The 9482-nt window shown below is 41.2% G+C and overlaps 1 protein-coding gene across 1 annotated transcript in view; it reads left to right on the forward strand.

The window, feature by feature from the left end:
• Positions 1–8356: 8356 nt before the first annotated feature.
• The window catches only part of LOC106590181 (gamma-adducin), a 155501-nt gene continuing 154375 nt past the window's right edge, over positions 8357–9482 (forward strand). The window contains exon 1 of the mRNA XM_045691031.1: positions 8357–8547. The gene's annotated coding sequence lies outside the window, so the exon portion shown is untranslated. The remainder of the gene's footprint in view (positions 8548–9482) is intronic.

Below are 9482 nucleotides of genomic sequence, written 5' to 3' on the forward strand. Positions count from 1 at the left end.
TGTTTGGTTAATTGGGGTTGGGACTCTCAGTTGAAGGAAGGTGTTGTCTATCTGCCTTTGATTGAGAGTCCCATATATTAGGGTGTGTTTGTGTTTGTTATTTGTGGGTGATTGTTCTGTGTTGAGCCTTATGCTTTGCCAGACTGTTTGTTGTTGTTGTTGTTGTTGTTGTTGTTGTTGTTGTTGTTGTTGTTGTTGTTGTTGTTGTTGTTGTTGTTGTTGTTGTTGTTGTTGTTCGTTCTAGTGTTTTGTTATTTTGGTATTCATTTTGAAAATAAATAAACGTCAAGATGAGCCTGCACTTACCTGCTGCGTTTTGGTCCTCCTTCACCGACGACGACCGTGACAGATCTCTTCATTGATAGTATTTTAAAGTAATTTTAAAGTTTACCTTTTACTCTATGAACCATTTCACCTTGAGGGGGAAAGAAATATACTGTACTGTAGTTTTAGAAGGTGAGACCTTTTTTCTTGTTATTAAAACATTGTGCTTCTCATATAATTGTACTAGACAAAAACTGTATATTAGTAGTCCTATAGGGATGTGAGTTAAGGGCGCAAAAATATCTTACATTTATCATGCTTGAGTATTTTATGCCGGTCTGGAATCTTGAATGAAACTCAGTTTTGTTGTTCCGGACGCTATGTCATCAGTGCATGTTATTTTACTTAAGGTTCTTAATTGGTTTAATTGATTGGGGATTTTAGCATCTGGTCAGAAAACCAGTCAGTATCTGGTGTGACCACCATTTGCCCCATGCAGCGCGGCAGATCTCCTTCGCATAGAGTTGATCGGGCAGTTGATTGTGGCCTGTTGATTGTTGTCCCACTCCTCTTCAATGGCTGTGCGAAGTTGCTGGATATTGGCGGGAACTGGAACACGCTGTCGTACACGTTGATCCAGAGCATTCCAAACATGCTTAATGGGTGACATGTCTGGTGAGTATGCAGACCAAGGAAGAACTGGGACATTTTCAGCTCCCAGGAATTGTATACAGATGCTTGCGACATGGGGCCGTGCATTATCATGCTGAAACATGAGCTGATGGCGGCGGATGAATGGCACGACAATGCAATTGTAATTGATAAAATGAAATTGTGCTCATTGTCTGTAGCTTATGCCTGCCTATACCATGACCCCACTGCCCCCATGGGGCACTCTGTTCACAACGTTGGCATCAGCCAACCGTTCACACACAAGATGCCATACATGCTGTCTGCCATCTGCCCGGTACAATTGAAAGCGAGATTAATCCGTAAAGAGCACTTTTCCAGCGTGCTAGTAGCCATCGAAGGTGTGCATTTGCCCACTAAAGTCAGTTACAACGCCGAATTGCAGTCAAGTCAAGACCCTGGTGAGGACAACGAGCACATAGATGAGCTTCCCTGAGACAAACTGTCAAAAATTCTTCGGTTGTGCAAACCCACAGCTTCATCAGCTGTCTGGGTGGCTGGTCTCAGATGATTCCGCAGGTGAAGAAGCCAAATGTAGAGGTCCTGGGCTGGCGTGGTTAACGTGGTCTGCGGTTGTGAGGCAGGTTGGATGTACTGCCAAATTCTCTAAAATGGTAGAGAAATTAACATTAAATTCTCTGGCTACAGCTCTGGTGGACATTCCTGCAGTCAGCACGCCAAACATCTGTGGAATTGTGTTGTGTGACAAAACTGCACATTTTAAAGTGGCCTTTTATTGTCCCCAGCACAATGTGCACCTGTGTCATGATCATGCTGTTTAACCAGCTTCTTGATATGCCACACCTGTCAGGTGGATGGATTATCTTGGCAAAGATGAAATGCTGACTAACAGGAATGTAAACAAACGTGTACACAACATTTTTGAGAAATAAGCTTAGTGTGCATATGGAGAAAAAAAATTCAGCTCATGAAACATGGGACCAACACTTTACATGTTGCATTTATATTTATGTTCGGTATATAACATTAGTAGGAGTCGGAAAATGATTTAATCTGAGGTTTAGACAGCCAAGAGAGATTATCTTCATAGCATTCACTGCGGAAGCTCTTGCCTAACATAGACAGTTGGAAAAAGAGTCAGGTGCTAGGCTCTAAGGATGCCCGCTAAACTGTAAATCTTTATCACTTGGGCTTAGATAACATCCCCAAGCTGTGTCCAGCCTACTTTATGAGGTTCATCAACCTTTTTCAGTCCCGCTTGAACTGAGACAAGGAATCATCGACTGTTCTTGGGATAGGCAGATTTGATTGAGTATTAGTTTAAGGGCGGAGTGGGATTTACACAATCATCACAGTCACTACACTCTGGAATGCTACTGTGTTACTATAGTTTTATGTCCCCACACACTACACTCCGGAATGTTACTATGTTACTGTAGTTCTATAGTTCTATGTCCCCGCACACTATGTGGTTGTGGTGATAGCAGAATCAGAGTATACTGTAGATGCATAAATATAGATACTGCATAGATGACAGCAGATACAAAGAGCATTGATGACAATGTTAATAGTTCCATGCCCCAGACACTATGTGGCTGTTGTGATGATAGCATAAAGAGTGTGGATTAATTGCTGCATAGATATAGATACTGTACATAGTATAGATGACAGCATGGATCTACATCTCTTTTTCTATCCAGAGAGAACCGTAACTTCCACTGATGCCATTGGGAGAAGTTGATTTAGGTGGAAACATCTGGCTTAGGTGGAAGCTATGTGGGCCAGGCGCATTGATATTTGGTGTTGATACCAGGCTGCTCGTTTGGGCACACACCTGTCTCCAGCGTTACGCGCATAATGACACTTTACGTTTAATGACGCACAATGACGCACATTTAATCCATGTGTCTCTGTGTGGCCATACCATTAATCTGACAGGCAAAGCATAGATGCATAAAGAATAGATACATTAGAAATAGATAGCCTAGATGAAAACTATTTTCTATTCATGAGTGAACATCTATGGGTGTGGATTGGTATTGGACGGAAGGAGTACCCGTGTATCCATTGGGTTGGGTTGGATTCTCAGGAACATGAATCTGACAACCAGGGTAATCTGACTGAAGTTTAATTAAGGTGATGAATCACTACATCATGTGTGTCCCAAATTGAGACACAACCATGAGGTCAAGGTTGAGGCGTGCAAGTTCATAAGAAAAAAGGAACAGCACCAGAAATGAAGACGCAAATTAAAGATATTTAAACACGTTTGATCTGATACACCAACACATTTTTCATTTGTCACTGACACAAACAGTGAACATGGACATATTTAGACTCATCTCTTTTTCCATATCCTTCATTCCCCATTCCTCTGTTCACCATCATGGTAATTTCCCCTCGTGACGGGGCTGAGCAGAATAGGCTATTCACTCCTAGCTAGAAATAGCTGTCGTAAAGGACCATCAGATCAGAGTGTTGTTTTTGGTAGGTGTCGCGCACACACACACACACACACACACACACACACACACACTCCAGTGTGAGTTATTTATAGGTCATTTACACATTTCAGAGGGCCCTCAAGGTGGTGAAGGTACTTCACTGGTCCTATTTTGGCCTTTGATTGTAGTGGGAGGTAAACTTGGGATGGGGATGCACGCTGTTCCATGGTAAGGGGAGAAACGTATAGTCACACACAGGGTGCGTCCTAATATTATCTCCTTTCTCCTGATGTGTGAGCGTCCCACTTATTTACAGTTGGTCTACTTTGTCCCTGTTTTCAACGCTTCTTGCGTCAACATTTTTATTGAACCAAATCAAAAGTGTTGGGGCGCTGCCCCACCTAATTGAAAAGTGCTGTGAAAAATGCCTGCTCGCCACACGTTTGTCGCTGTTATGATGCTGATGATTTGTCGCTATGTATGTATGTGTTAACGTTTCTACCTTTGTGACGAGATAAGGCATACAGCGCCATCTAATGGCTGTGCTGGGGATAACATTTATATTTACATTTTAGTCATTTAGCAGACGCTCTTATCCAGAGCGACTTACAGTAGTGAATGCATACATTTCATCAGGGGCGGAAATCCCGGGGGGGACGGGGGGGGGACACGACCCCCCCATTCTGGGAAAAATATGATTTGTCCCCCCCAATATATCACTGAAACATAACTATGTAATTTAAATAATATTAATAATACGCAATGAAAGCAATTGTGCTGATTATAGACACTTAATAGCGCGTTTTTAAGTTTCAAAAGATTGCGACCCCCCCCACCCTTTTCCTCACAATGGTTTGATCCACTGGCAAGGTAACAGAGGGGTCGTAGCCACTGTCTGAAAGGCACTCAATGAACGTAACTGACGTGAGGTTAATCCAGTCAATCGCGCACACACACTAGCTGAATATGCAGAGCTAGCGCGCAAATATTAACTATTAAGCTAGCTAGTACCTATTCCATTTATGTGGCCTCGTCAAAGATGGAATCTTTGCTATCGTCAATTTATTCCGAGATCAGCATGCAGATGATGCAAGTTAGTGCTTCCAAGTCCCTGTGATAAGGTTAGCGATAAACTGAAGTCCAAACTGAACAGAACTACACTCTCTTCTACCATTGTCTTAAATATATTTAATGGTCTCGTTGCAAAAGCTAAATTGTCGCAAGGGAACTTTTATTTATTTATTTTATTTAACCCGGGTAGCAAAGATTATAGCAAACACCACTGAAACTGAATTGGTGCTCGCTAGCTTTGCAAATTCAGCTATTGTTGGAAGCCAGCCAATATGAAAGAAACTATTAAAATTACAAAAGGTTGCAGCATATGTTGTGTAAATGGTGAACTCATACAGCTGTCAACTCTTGTCATTTTAATCCGTTTCACATTTGCTAGCTACCTTTTAGATTGAAGCCCAAATAGAATGATAAAAGATAAGATGATAGAAGCCCATCTCCTACTGTAAATAACCTACACACTGTGTGTGTGTGTAGCCAGCCAGCCAGGTAGAAAAATGGCAGAAAAATAAAAGACGGACATCAGAGTATTTTTCAGTACACCAAAACGCAAAGTAAGAACCCTAGTAGCCTAATATCTCAAAGACTAGTTGATAAAATGTTCATAAGAAAGAAATGAAATTCTAATGGAAATGTTTCATAATGATGTCATTAGGCAGAGCAGGCAACAGATGGCACACAGACAGCAGAGTTGGGGACAGATATGCAGGGACAGACTGGCAGAGACAGGGAGTCTCAGGTAAGTTTGTTGAGTCTTTGTTTGGCAACATTATGAAAGGTTCTCCATTTTTTTAACTTGTAAAATAGGAACATAATTGGAAAATGCCATGGATACCCCCACGCTCAACTTAAACTGGTGACTGAACTAAGATTTGTTAAAGGCAATGGTATTGCTGTTGTGAGTAGTTGTGTAGTTTTGGGTACCGGTAGTTAGGAGTACGGCAAACACCTTATTTCTTGGGTTCCTCAATATACATTTACCATATTACAATGTAGGCTATGTGTTACAGCACTACTTTTGGTTTCCCCCTCAGGAATTGCTCTTGAGAAAATGTCATATAATTGTCCCCCCCCAAAGTTGATATCAGATTTTCGCCCCTGCATTTCATACATAACAGTTGTTGACAACTGTAGCATTGTGACCCTAAAGCCCTTTCCTAACCCTTTTCCTAACCTTTATCCTAACCTTTATCCTCCTTCTCCTAACCTGCTGCGTTAATTCACCTAACCTGATTTATCCTTACCTGCTATGTAAACAAACCATCTGCGGCAAAAAATCAACAGTATCAAACTAATGAGGTTTGTGAGAAAGCTCCCACCACACACTGCCTCACCAGAACATTTGTAAACACACTTCTCGCGCTCCTTTTCTTTTATTGAGTTTTATTATAATAATTTGGGGGGTGCTTATATTTGTCCTTTAACAAGTATATAATGGAAACGTGTTTCTTGCATATTCCAACTCCACCTGAGATACCTGCTGCAAGGAGCGGGGTCACGACGAGGGTCACCATTGTCCATCGCCCCTGGAGCAATTGGTTTATTTAATTTATGAGTTATACAAATTAATTTGCTTCTTTATGTAAAAACAAATGTTTATTTTCTCTAACTTTGTTTTTCCACTTCCTGGTTATTAACAGCGTGCTGTGCAAGTGAATGGATTTGTTTCATCTTTGATTAAAGGGGCAATCTACAAATCAAACAATAACAAAGCGGTTACCCCGCCACTGATTTGGTAAAAAGCTGAGGGATGGGGCTGGAGAAATGTAACCACTTTCAAATTCAAAGACAGAGCTCTGGATGCATGTACTAGATCAAAATTACAATTTTAACTGTGTTTTGAGTGTCTAAAAGTCCACAAGCATATGCAGCAATCGCAGATTGCCCCTAAGGGTACAAAGGGGGGATGAGTTCTGTTCCTTACAATTGTATCTTCAGCTCGGAGTTTAACAGTATTAGCATACCTTCTAAAGATGTTTTCCCGTAACAAAAACATATTTAGTCAAGGCTTCTATTATAGTGTGACGTGTATTGTGACTCATCAGGCTATGAAAAAGAACAATTCAATTCTTGAAAAAAGTAATAGGTTGGCTAACTTGCATAACTTGGTTTTAAGACAAATGGCCAAAGTTCTTGTTTTTGTAATTTGTGAAGAAATCTGGCATATACAAAATCAGGCCTACCATTTTATGCTACCCTTTTATTCTAGTAGGCCTACAGTTAAACTCAAAGCTATACATAGCCTACACCAGGGTTTCCCAAACTCGGTCCGAGAGCCCCCGGGTGCACGTTTTGGTATTTGCCCTAGCACTACACAGCTGATTCAAATCACCAACGTTGACGATTTAAAACAGCTGTGTAGCGTTAGGGACTGATGTTTGGGAAACCCTGGCCCACAACACCAGTGTTAAGCGGGCCTACCATACCTGGTCAGTATGTGGTCTACCATAAAAACCCTACAATCATAAACACATCTTTCTGAGCTGATGTAGGCTGTGTTATGCCACCAGACATCCTTTTTTATTAATTATATAAAAGAGTAAAAGCACTGGCACATCTGAGTTTTCTTGTTGCAGGTGCGTGGGAATAATTCTCTGATATCTAATATCTTAGAAAAAAATGAAGACCCTCACACTGAGCACAGGTCGTCAAGCACTGACGAAGCCTTCAGGCATACGGGTCGAAAAGTAAACTAAAGTGATATCATAGGAGCAAGAGCATTGTGCGGGGCTTTCTTTTCTCCTCATTCTATAAGCACAAGTACACTCACCTTGGTCATGTTTAGACATCTAGTTTGTATGTACTACCTGCTACGGCACAGTGAGAATGGCCACTAGGTGGCCTTGGTGTAACATGGAAATAGCTGGAGAGTCTCCATCACCAGCAGCATCTGGGCAGGTGATACGTCTGTTCAGGACAATTCGTGTAAGGAAATTGGGATCTTTCTGACGTTTTTGAAGAACATACAGTTGAGTGTTGTTAAAGATGCAATATAAGAATTTGTCAACTGACCCCAATCGGACAGAGTGGACCCGCCCTACATTTTGTATAAAGTTGTAATCCATAATATTTTAAAGTAACTGATGTTGTTGACATTTAGTGTAAAAAAATGATCAAACAGATGCATAATTTTATATGACTGTAGGATGCAAGCTTATTTCTATAATGATACATTTTCGGAATGGTCTCGTTTGCAGGAATGCGCTACCCTGTAGCAGACAGGCACTGTCCGGTAAATGCCATGGAGGTTGCACGGAGCCGGTAGAGCACAATAGGTAGTAGGGAATTCTGCTCCAGGATAATTCAAAGTGCGACTGTGGTGAGTAGCCTACATATATCTATGGCATGCATGTCTAGTCGTAGATATAGAACATAGAGTTGAGTTTTGCATGGGATAAACTGGTGAAATTATATAGGCCGATGCAGAACGCATGTGGGCGTTGTTTCTTCTCGTCCACTTGACTAGACTATTTACTGAACGCCATAGCAGGCTCTGATTACAGTCAGGTCAATGGGAAGCACAATCCTAGTCCCCATAGTCAGAACAACTGACCTATATAGGCATAATACTCTGCCATAGTCATTTGTATTCATGTTTTATTAACGAAAAAGTGCCTATGTTGTTTTTGTGAATTAGATATAGGCCTAGTCGTATGATTCATGGTCCATCTATTCAGATTGTGATAAAGACTGGACAGTTTGCCATTTTGTTTTGCCGTGCGTAAATGTATAGCCAAATGATTTACCATAGGCCTTTAACTTATAATAACATAAGTTAAAGGTCTACAGGAGGTGAGGTTTGCCAAATGTATGCACATTCACGTAAAGCAGAGGAATGTCAGAAACGACTTCCTGCCAAATAGTGACACTGTGGTTCCGCGTTCATATATTTTAAATCTCTACACCATCTGGCTTGGTTTGGAATAAGCGTTGGGATCAGTTTAGGCATATCACTTTAGTTTGTCGTCAGTGAAGGAGGCGTTCTCTTCGTGTGGTCCATTGCTTTAATTCAAAACGCTTGAATCAAAGATTCAGAGCACTTTGCGGAGTGGCGTGCTGTGATCCTTCAATGAAATTAATTTATTCTCAATTTATCCAGTTTCCACGAGTTTATCAGGTAAATGCACTTTAAAACGTTAACACATTTATGAATATTAATAGTCGTCGCATATTCGTTTACATCTAGTAAGAATGTTAACATGTGTGTGTGATTTTGATGAACGTTCACCGCGCGTCAGACAGGAGCAGCCTATTATCTGGCAGACCGTGGTGGCATGCGGTGGCACGCATTTCAAGTTGCCTATGCAATGTGGTGCAACAATGTAAATTGTATCCTCCGTCAATGAGTGCGTATGATACTGTAATGTGTTTTGTAAACGTCTTCGCGTGGTGGTGGCTACAGTATGTAATCATGGCAACCAGCCAATCAATGTAGGTTAGCCTACTGTAGTTCGACTAGGGAAAGTAAAATAAGTGCTACTCTTTTCAAAAATGCTAAATGTGTTGGCGTGTTATTGCATGAAGCTACCCTTTGTTTACGGAAAGCGTGAAAGTTGTATGGTATGCATGCAAAAACACTCGTGGTGAAGAGGAGAATATTGGTGCTTTAAAGACAACTGGGAACTCGGAAGAGAACCAGGTCAGATCATGACGTCAGTGATCTTCAGGTCGGAAATGCTCTAGAAACATGCCCGAGTTTCCGACTTGGAATTCTGAGTTGGAAGACTGTTAAAAATATGTTTTTTTTTTAGCTCGTTTGTTTTCGGAGTTCCCAGTTGTCTTGAACGCACTGAAGTCGGAAGTCCAGAGATTTCCGAGTTCCTAGTTTTCAACGCGGCATGTGGTGCGAGACAGTGTGATGATCAGTGCTTTGCTCCTTCATAGATTTTTGTAGTATTGAAAATGCTCAATTTAATTATGTCATATAGCATTCATTCTTCCATGTCACAGTTGTCTGAACTCCCTTGATTATCTTCCAGACAGAAAAGAATGGTCTGCAGTTTCCACTCTGTCTTCATATCTCTCTGTATCTCCAACTTGAGAGTCTGGCTG

The sequence above is a fragment of the Salmo salar genome, chromosome ssa12, assembly GCF_905237065.1.
Source record: "Salmo salar chromosome ssa12, Ssal_v3.1, whole genome shotgun sequence".
NCBI classification, from domain to species: Eukaryota; Metazoa; Chordata; class Actinopteri; order Salmoniformes; family Salmonidae; genus Salmo; species Salmo salar.